This window comes from Aquila chrysaetos, chromosome 10, assembly GCF_900496995.4.
Source record: "Aquila chrysaetos chrysaetos chromosome 10, bAquChr1.4, whole genome shotgun sequence".
NCBI lineage: Eukaryota > Metazoa > Chordata > Aves > Accipitriformes > Accipitridae > Aquila > Aquila chrysaetos.
The window spans coordinates 41,245,337-41,254,942 of record NC_044013.1 but is presented as its reverse complement, the minus strand read 5'-3'; the positions used below and the strand labels follow the sequence as shown (position 1 = coordinate 41,254,942).

Below are 9,606 nucleotides of genomic sequence, written 5' to 3'. Positions count from 1 at the left end.
GTCTGGATATACCAAAAAGCACCGCAGAGTTAGGAAGTTCTGTACCCCAGAACCAGCTCTTTTATTGTCCATTTCTGCTGGGAAAGACATGAAAAATACATTTGGTTGTATGCTGCATTAAAACGGCAAAGAAAGCTAAAATTACTTTTAAACGTCCCACTCCATTTACAAGGCCACAAGGACAATTGTTTTGCATTATTCCCTCAAATTCTTTCTGTTTCAGGTTCCTTTTACCATTTAGACTGTCACATACACACACACAACACACATTCACATCCTCCTTTAATATGAAGGGTCCAAGAAGGATATTGTGCATAAGCCCTCATGGGCTGTCTTTTTAATATATATTAACAAGATGACGGATACCCTGAGTAGACTGGTCAGGGAAAGAAAACGAAGACAAGAAATATTCTCAGGGTGTTATTGATTAGCTGTTTTTCAGAACAGAGGGAATCATTTTTAACTGGTTTAAACTATGATGGACTCAAGTGGAAAATGCAAGCAGAGTTAGCAAGGAGCATAATTGACTGGGCATGGAACTAAGTAACCTCTCAGCACGCTGGAAGTGGTGGAGCGAGGGGGGTTACAGCTGGGGCTGCTCCAGACCCAGAGCCCTTTCTTCCCAAAGTGAACTCTGCCAGCAGCCAAAGACGACAACGACAACAAGTAAAGGGAGGGGAAAAAAAGGGAGGAAAAAAAAAAAAAAGGTCCAGCCACTCAGTTACATGATCTAAATTCTAATCAAACATCATTTAAAGCATGTTTTATTTCAGCCTCTGGAGAGATAGTCCCTCCTGACTCCTCACCATGGCAACCGGTGTCTCATTTCAGAAGTGTCATGCCACATTATCATCTTGCCGGCTCACACACTCCTGCCTGACAAGTTCTCTCTGCCCCTTGTGACAACCGTTCCAGGCTTATGCTGTTTATTTTTGGTGTCAGGCTGGCCCTGGCAGATTGAAAGGCAACCTCAACCCCTTGAACAACAAGCACCACACCCCACATGGTGATAAGAGATGATTTGAGAAGATATTTGCTTACATGTGTATAAGCAATTTGCTGTATGATGAAGCACCGGTGTGTCTGTGTGAATGCACGCATATGTATATGTGTGCAAAGGGGAAGGAAATGGAGAAGCGTAACGTTTCATGAGAAAGCAAACAATTCATTTCAGATCCCAGGTAGTAGATTTCAATCATCAGATCCTGTTATTCACACAGAACAATATGAAATATAGGCCAAAAAGGCATCATAGGTACTCTCTCCTAAGAGACATGAATGCAAAGCTAGACATTGTCTCTGCAAAATACCCTCGCTGCATCCCTGCAGAGTGCTGCGAGATACAGCAGCAAAGGCACTCCATGGAAGGAATGGGGAGAAAATGTAATATTAATTTGCTAAAGGAACACACTAGAGAGATGCTTTGGGCAAGATTCATCTCTGCTATTGTGGTGTCAATCTGGAGCAACATCACTACTGTCGATGAATTACTTGGGATTACCTGCAACCAGAATTACAGAATTTCCACCCATATTCAAGTAATGGATTCTGTTCATCACAGCCAAGACTTCCTTTTAACTATGCATTTTGTCCAGCCTCCACATAGATAGGGCTAAGCCTCCACATAGATAGGGCTAAGTCTACAGCTGGGCTTCCTGGTGTAAGCACAATAATAATGCTGATACTAATTATAAAAGTATGTATTACATTTACTTTTAATAGTAAACAAAAGAAAATAGCACTATTTTTGACACTCATTCAACTGCTGAGACAGCAGCAGTAAAGCAGTGCTTCTTTCCATTCAAAAGACCCAGAATTATAAACAGTTTCCTACCTTCCCATCCAAGTAGGTAGAGAACAAAGTGTTCTTGATTAATTGTTCTGTTGTTACCTATCATTAAGCCAGGAGGGAAGACCTAAGGTGTCTGATAGGATGTCTAGGTAGCAAAGAAGAAGAAGAAATGAAGAAATAGGCGTTGGCAGTAAAGATGTCAGCACAGATTTCATATTTGCTATCCAGACCAGTTTCTCTAGCCCATGAGAGAAGATGGGTGAGGATCCACTCTGGAACAACACACTAAATGAAGGGAACATCCCTCTCAGCTAAAACGGCAAGAGTCAGGAAAAGTGATTTCTTTCACACAAGTTGCAACTATGCTGAGACAGTTAGAATCTTGGTCTTATGTTAATCAGTAACTTATTTCCCAATTATCATTTTCATGGACAATAATCAATTTTAATATTGCTAACCAAATTAATTTAATGTCATGTTCACAACAGCCAAACAAACCCAGCAGAATATCTGACTGTGATGGGTCACTCAACACTGCCACTGTCACCAGGAACATCATTATCATAATATTTGTACATTTTTCCACCAGAGAGCCAAAAGAGTAACTTACAAGACTGAAAAAAATCAGCCAGTTGCTTGGGAACATTTTACTTAAAAGAAGAAAAGTGGCATTAAATGCAATATGTGTGATAAAGGGCTTATATATTTCAGGTCATCTACAGACATTGGAGTTCCCATCCACACATTTCATGGAGAGAACAGAGCATTATCCTCTGATAAGCAGCCAAAAAGGACTGATTTCTGGAAACTTCATTGTGATGTTTTCACAGAAGTGATTAGGAAGCTGGTTACTGACAATGTGCCACAAATACAATAGCTGCAGTGATCTCTTCTTCCTGCTTAACATAGGTCATCAAACCTCTGTACCAATTTCTCTGTGGCTATGTCTATCCCAACAGATAGCCGAACTCTTCTAGCAAAGATCACTAGGCTGTGAATAATATCTACAGAGTTGTTGATGGAAAGACTGATTCTAAAGTCAATCCATACAATGGGACAGTATAAAAAGAAAAAGGTCTTGAACGATTTCTGTTCAAGACAGCCATCACATGGACACAAAATGATGGTCTCTTAAGAGACACAGCAGCTGGACAGTGACCCTGGTAAGAATGGCCCCGCTAGCACCAAGTGGGAGGATATCAAATGCAGAGCTCTTAACTAGTTCTGGCAGTGATGAGTGTTTTGGGCATAGTGCCATGCCTCACAAATTGTTCTCACCTTTTCAAAGCTGTGTGGTGAAAAAGGAGCCCATGATGGAAGAAATGAACATCGGAGGAAGCTGGAAGAGGAACAGTCTGAAGCCCGGCACAGCACTGCAAAACAAGGTGCAACAACATTTAAAGGATGGCTGCAAGACTTTTTAAACTGAGATAGCCCAAAGCAGAGCTTCTCCATCACACACACATCGTTAGGGATATAAACGAGTAGCACACGCAATTTGTGGACAATCTCTTGCCTCTACCAAAGGCTATAAAATTCATCCAGTATGTAACCCAAAGACTGAATGTCACTTGGAGCAGGGGATGAAAATTCTCTTGAAAAAGTGAGACATGCTGACATCAAATAACTATATGCCTACAGTTGTGCATTTAATTGAGTTTACAGGCGTATCTCCATGTACTGCTCTGGTCCTGGGAAAGAGGCGTGAGTGTGGTTTATCATGAAGTTTACATGGGTCACAACGTAAACAAAACTTGACCCAGTTATCTCAGAGAAAGAATCATAGACTGGACAAAACCATATGATTAACTCAGATGCAATCTTTGATCAAATCAGGAGCTAATTGGAAAACAGCTTTCATTAAAAACAAACAAACAAAGCAATATGTTCATTTAATTTTTAATCCATTTTCTGGTAACTGTACCATAGAAAGACAGAGGATTACAATAGCAAGGCATCTGTAAACAAAGTATGATCATCCCAAGACAGACTAATGGTATTTTACAGAGTTTGTAAGAGTAAGGCATGTACGTTTTTAAAACCATAAAATGAGGAGAATTAACATTGATTATGGAGCAGCAATGAAACTCAGAGTTGCAAGTCCCATAAAAAGCTATAAACACAGCAAATGCTAGAGGAGGTCTTTCCAGAAAAGAGAAAAGGAAGACAAGGGGAATATTTCACAATGCAGAAACAGCATCCAGGGAATGAAGGAAGGAAGTGATGCCTGTATGGCTGTACTAACCATGGGCTCAATTCTGCCCCCAGCTGCACACCTGCAACGCCTCATCGGCTAAGATTTCTCAATTTCCGTATCAAACACATGGGTGTACCTAAAGGCAGAATTTAACCTACTCCCTCAAACGATACACAGCTAACAGACATGGACACCATTGTAGCAAAACATCACATTGCCTAGCCACCTTGCTTTATAGGAAACATACAGTATATATGTAAATCAGCAGCCTTTTTTTTCCTGAAAGTGCCCGGATACTTCTACTCACAATCATATGCACAATCAGGTGTAAAAATAACGTGCATGCGTTGCTACTACCACCACATAACCCAGCCTGGGAGACTTCCGTTCCCAAATGCCCCAGTGAATATGTACCCACCTCTTCACAGGTGCAAAAAACCCAGCTTGCGCAATGACTGCAGTGATGAACTGTTGAAAGATAACTCACATTGCCTATGTGGTCCATCTATTCATCTCTGCCCACAAGTCTTCCTTGTACCAGTGCTCCGTTTTTTATGCTCCATTAAAACAAACCACTGGTGTTCTTCAGCAAACAAGTGTCCCAAGAAAGGACTCAAAGACTGGCAGGAATTCAGCTTTGGCAAGGAAATCCTGTATTTTTGTCTTGTATTTGCAGCTGCTCAGGCATATGTCTATATCCATCTGTACACCTATCTTCATAAAAACCTAACTGCAACAAAATAAATAATAATAATTCTGCTGTTTCTCTGTTTCCGGTATTCTCCACCAGAAAAGTGGGTAATAAAACAGCAAGCTCTCTGAAGTAGACATTACCAATCCAGGCCATGCAAACAAACACTTCACCATTTTATAATCTCACATGTCGAATGAACATCATCGTTCCCTTTGGTGCCTTAAAATATCAGGTCCATAAAATTACTAAAAGGCAGAGCAGCAATGCTGCCTAACGCTAGGACCGCCTAGAACAGACACGAAAGCTGACAGCACCTTTGTTTCCCAGAAGATCCTCTTCCCCCCCCCAGGCGATGGTCCCTTTACAGTCTCCCTAACTGAACAGCTAAGTTTTGATTTCTCACATTTGGTATATCAGTTCTCTTTTTCTTCCCCCCCTTAAAGTGTAAGGAGAAGACTGCATAATGTATCTGTGACTCCATTCCCCTCCTAGCTACCCACAAAGATATAATCAGACCTGCCTCTAAGAAATTATGTTAATTTGCAAGTGAGTCTGAAGCCTCCAAGCTACATCTGTATCATCTTCACTCATTTGTGGCTTTGAATTTGCAGAGCCGTGTTTACCGTGTGAAGTGCTTGCAGAGGCAACGGGCAAGCGAGGCCTACCTTGTTCGTGAGCTTCCCTGGGAGAAAAGCTGGCTGGAAACTGGAGTCGGCATCTTCCCACCATGGGAGCAGCGTGCTCAGGGCAGGGAGCGGTGACCAGATGCAACCTCAAGCCCTGAGCCACTCACTGTGGATGGAGTTATATCTCCCTGTCTGTCTGCAAAAAGAGGATATCAGCACGTCTTTAATGTTTATTTCTTGTTTAGCCTTCTTATGCACTTCTCAGCAGCATAGGAAGGCTAAGCAAGAAATACTGTGGGCCACCGAATATGGCAATTGGAGTGAGAAATCCCTTATATAGTCTGGTCTTTCCACTACTGTAGTTGTTTTTAAATAATAGCGTACATGGCATGACAGATGCTGACAGACAGAACTGGCTTTTCCAGGAAATGGATAGGGCTTTCCAGCTTCATCCTTTCAGAGCAGTGTTAAAAAAAGTAATAATAATGAAAACAACCCTGGACCAACGTCACTGATGAAAAACACAAAATGAAAATATGAGTGCTGCTGCTAGGGGCTCTCCTTAGTTCAGAATGCCAGGTTTACGATAAGGCTATAATTTTGCAGACTAATAAGATCAAGTTGGTGGCAAAAGAGGGCGGGGGGAACGGAAATAAAGTCTGAGCTTTGGGGAAAGGAGGAAGGAGGCTGGTGAAAATGCTGATATTTACTTACTGTAAATGTTGAGCCTATAAAACCTTCCCTCACACAGCAGCCTAAAGTGCCAGGCAGACAACAACAATAGCATGCTTGAATGAAGTTGTATATTGTTTTGTGAAAGCGGCAGCTCACAGCAGAACTGAGATTAATAACAAGCGCAGCTTTCTTGGTGTAAGTTACAAGAGCACACCAACACTTGCTGATAGCATTCAGCCTGGCAAAGCGATCCCTACAGCACTAGGGCTGCTATTTACATGAACGCATCATCTCCGGGCTGGTTTGTTGTCGGGTTTTTTTTTTTTTTTCCAAACCAAAGCGAAAAGGGAATGAATTTCTGGGGTGCAGCCTGATGAACAAACACCACATGCGCCAGTTCCTCTGAGACAAAGGAATTCAACTCGCAAATAAAATCTCTTGCAAATCTCTCTCTTGAGAGGAGATGGTTGCAAGGAAGCCGGAGCATCTGTTTAGATGCATTTCCTGCAAGACTCTGCCTGGCAAAGCCACCCGGCATTGCTGGCATGCCAGAGCAGAACTCTTGCTATATATAAATATACTTATTTGGGGGGGTGAGGATAAGTTCTTACAGATGTCCCCGCATCTTCCCGGTCTATGGGAAACGGGAGGTCAAACTCTCCCCGTTCGGGATCCCTCCGTCTAGCAGCGATCCTCCGGAGGCCAGCCTGCCAGCGGGGGAGAGAGAGAGCCAAGGCGGCGGGCGTCCCGACCTTCCTCCCCGCTGCCCCTTCGACGAGCTGCCGGCGGCGGGGAGGGAGAGAGGCCCCCGTTCGCACGGGATCCTTCGTTAATTGTTGTTTGTGTGTTTATTTAATGAGGTGTGGAGCAGCCTCTAGTGGCGGGCGGCGGGCAGCGGCTCGGCGGGCTGAGGCGCTTCTGGCGCTTTCCTCCACGCGGCCCGCCGGCTGAGGGGGAGAGGCTGCGGCCGCCCTCCCTCCCCACACAGCCGCCGCTTTCCCGCCCGAGAGCTGCCCGCGGCTCCTCGCAGGCGGGAGGCGCCACGGCCGGGCGGTTTGATCCGGCCGCCGTGCCCACATGGCGCCGGTCCCACGCTGCCTCACGGGGCGCGTTTCCCAAGTGGGCACAGAGTGACGATCCCACACACACACGCACGAAATCCCCCTCCAGCCCAGCGCTTTACCTGAGGAAGGCGCACGCAGAAGCTGAGCCAAGTTTAGACTCCTCCGTCGCAAGGGCTGCGCCTTCTGCGCGCCCCGTTCCCCGCCGAGGAGCAGTGGGTCCGTGGTGGGGTGCAAGAGGGCGGCCATCCCACGGGCAGTAGAGCCTGTGCCAGCCCACAGCGGGGCACACGCTGGCCTCCACGGGGAGATGTTTCCTCTTCTTTTCCTCATTTCCATACCTGGGGCACAAATTAATCAGTCCTGGATACGGGCAGGGGGGTCTAACAGGCAGCATAGCTGGGACAGCCATTTTCTCACCAAACGTGGTTGCCTGGGGCAGTTGGGGCGCGCTCCCTCACAGGCAGCAGAAGACTTGCAGTGGAGCGGCGCTGGAAAAACTCTCTTTTGGTTCTCTTTTCCTTTTATTTACTCCCCTCAACTCCGCCCAGAAACCCTCTGGAGTTCAGAGGAAGGCCCCCACATAGCCCCACATCCCCCCCAGACCAGCACCCCTCCGGCAGCCACTCACCCCGTCCTGTCCCTGCTGCTTCCTGAAGCGCTCCTGGGACTTTTGGGGTGGATTCATCCTCAAAAACTTTACCGAATCCGGGTTTACAAGATAGAGCTAGGAAGGGCCGGGTGTGGGAGGCAGTAGCAGCTCGGCACAGGTGAGCAGCGAGATGCACAGCTCTTGTCGAAGCTGGTTGCAAATATGGATCCAGGCTCCCATTTTGTTCTTCTGTAGAACAGGCAGTTTTCCTAAAACAAAGATACAAGATTTAGTAGGCAAAGTCCTTCCCATAGTCCCCGTTATCTGCTCACTCTAGGCAAGATGATAACGAGTGCTTTAAAGCTGTTTGGATACCAAATAAATGGGCGTCAGACAGCCAGAGAGAACCAAAATGGTGCTATTTTCCCCAAAAACACTTATTCAAGTTTTTGAAGAGCAGTTTCCTCCTGGATAACCGTTAGAAAGTCTGATGCACCATGTTTGACAGTAGCTGTTCAGCTTGCACTGACCTTCTTCAGGGGTGCTTGGAGTTTTAATTAACAGTGCATGAATCAGAAATCTTTCATTGAAACTTGTTGCAGAAACACAGAAAATTGCCCGATCAGTGCTTGGGTTGAACTCGTGCTCACTGGTTTCCCAGCCAGCCAGGTGCCCTCAAACCCTTACAGTATTTGTTCCCTTCCTCTTGTCTCCGAGTTGTGCTTCCTTCAGTTAAATTCACCTGAATAATCGCTTTATCTTGTGCTCTGAAGTTCCTTTAGCATCATACTTTCTCCCAGCTCACAGCCAGGGCAGTACAAGCCAGTGTGTCCTCACAAATAGCTCAGTTACAAGGACCCACCAGCCCAGTGCTCGACCAGGCACTTGCATGTCCCACACTCCTCACTTTTACTCCAGATTACGCTTCTCGACTGTGTTATATCCAACCTTTCCTGCCACTGCAGAAGTTATATCTTTTGGCTTTCCCTGGCCTATGATTTGGATTAATTCCTCAGAAAGCTGCTGTCAGTTTTCTTCTCCTTTTATTGGCACAGCTTCCAATTTTTTAATCCTTGATGGTTTTCCTTAATTAAACTCGTAACTTCTCCTAACTATTTCTCTACTGCAGCCCCAGATTAAAATACACGTTGGCCTCCTGGCCACGCAAGGTACCTTCCTCTGTACCACCAGCTTTCATTTCTGGAAAGCTTCCTCAGACTTCTGGACTTGATGCTTGCAGGAACCTCTCCATTACTGGTCTTCAAAGAGGTTCTCATTTCCCTCAACAGATTTTTCCTGCTTTTTGCTGACTCAGCTCAAAATCCTGAAAGGGGTTTGATGTGGACCACATGCTTTCAGGGTCTTTTAACACTCTTAATTTCTCCATCACCTCTGCTCGGTTTCCTTCAATATTTCTTCTTTATGCAAAAGGAAATTTATATTTCATTCTGGCATCTGCCCTGCCACCCACCTTTGTGAACAAGAAGGCAAAACTATCAGGGATTTTTTTTAAATTTTTTTCTTTTTCTTACACAATGTCTATCAATGACTCTCAGCAGCTTTTAGAGTAATTCCATTGCTGATCTATTATTCCTTTGGCCCATGCAACATTTCTTATTATTTATTATAGCCATTTTCACAGTCTTCCCTTCATTTCCCACAATGGCTCATCTTGTCACTTCTTTTGCTCCTTGCTTCATTCTGAATTTGCAGTTTTGGGACCAAATGTTGGCACATCCTTGTTCCTCCACACAGGCAGGGCTGCAGGAGCTCCCAGCTAGACAACCAGCCACTTCAGGTGGGAGAATTCAAAGGGTGGCAAAGCTCCAACGATCTTGATTCTACAGGTATATGGCACATGAGAGGGAAGGCAGCAAAGACCTTTTGTTGACTGTGAATGTCACTGGCCATTTTATACCAAGTGTATTTATCACACTATAATATTATATATTGCCTTTTTGATACCTAC

General features: G+C 44.9%; 1 long non-coding RNA gene across 1 annotated transcript; it reads right to left on the bottom strand.

Annotated features, from left to right (window-relative positions):
• Positions 1 to 3,732: 3,732 nt before the first annotated feature.
• Positions 3,733 to 8,428, bottom strand: LOC115347529. The gene is made up of 3 exons (XR_003925515.1): positions 7,677 to 8,428; positions 7,168 to 7,386; positions 3,733 to 5,505 (listed from the first exon to the last, which is right to left on the bottom strand). It is a non-coding gene; the product is annotated as an uncharacterized LOC115347529 (long non-coding RNA).
• Positions 8,429 to 9,606: the final 1,178 nt, after the last annotated feature.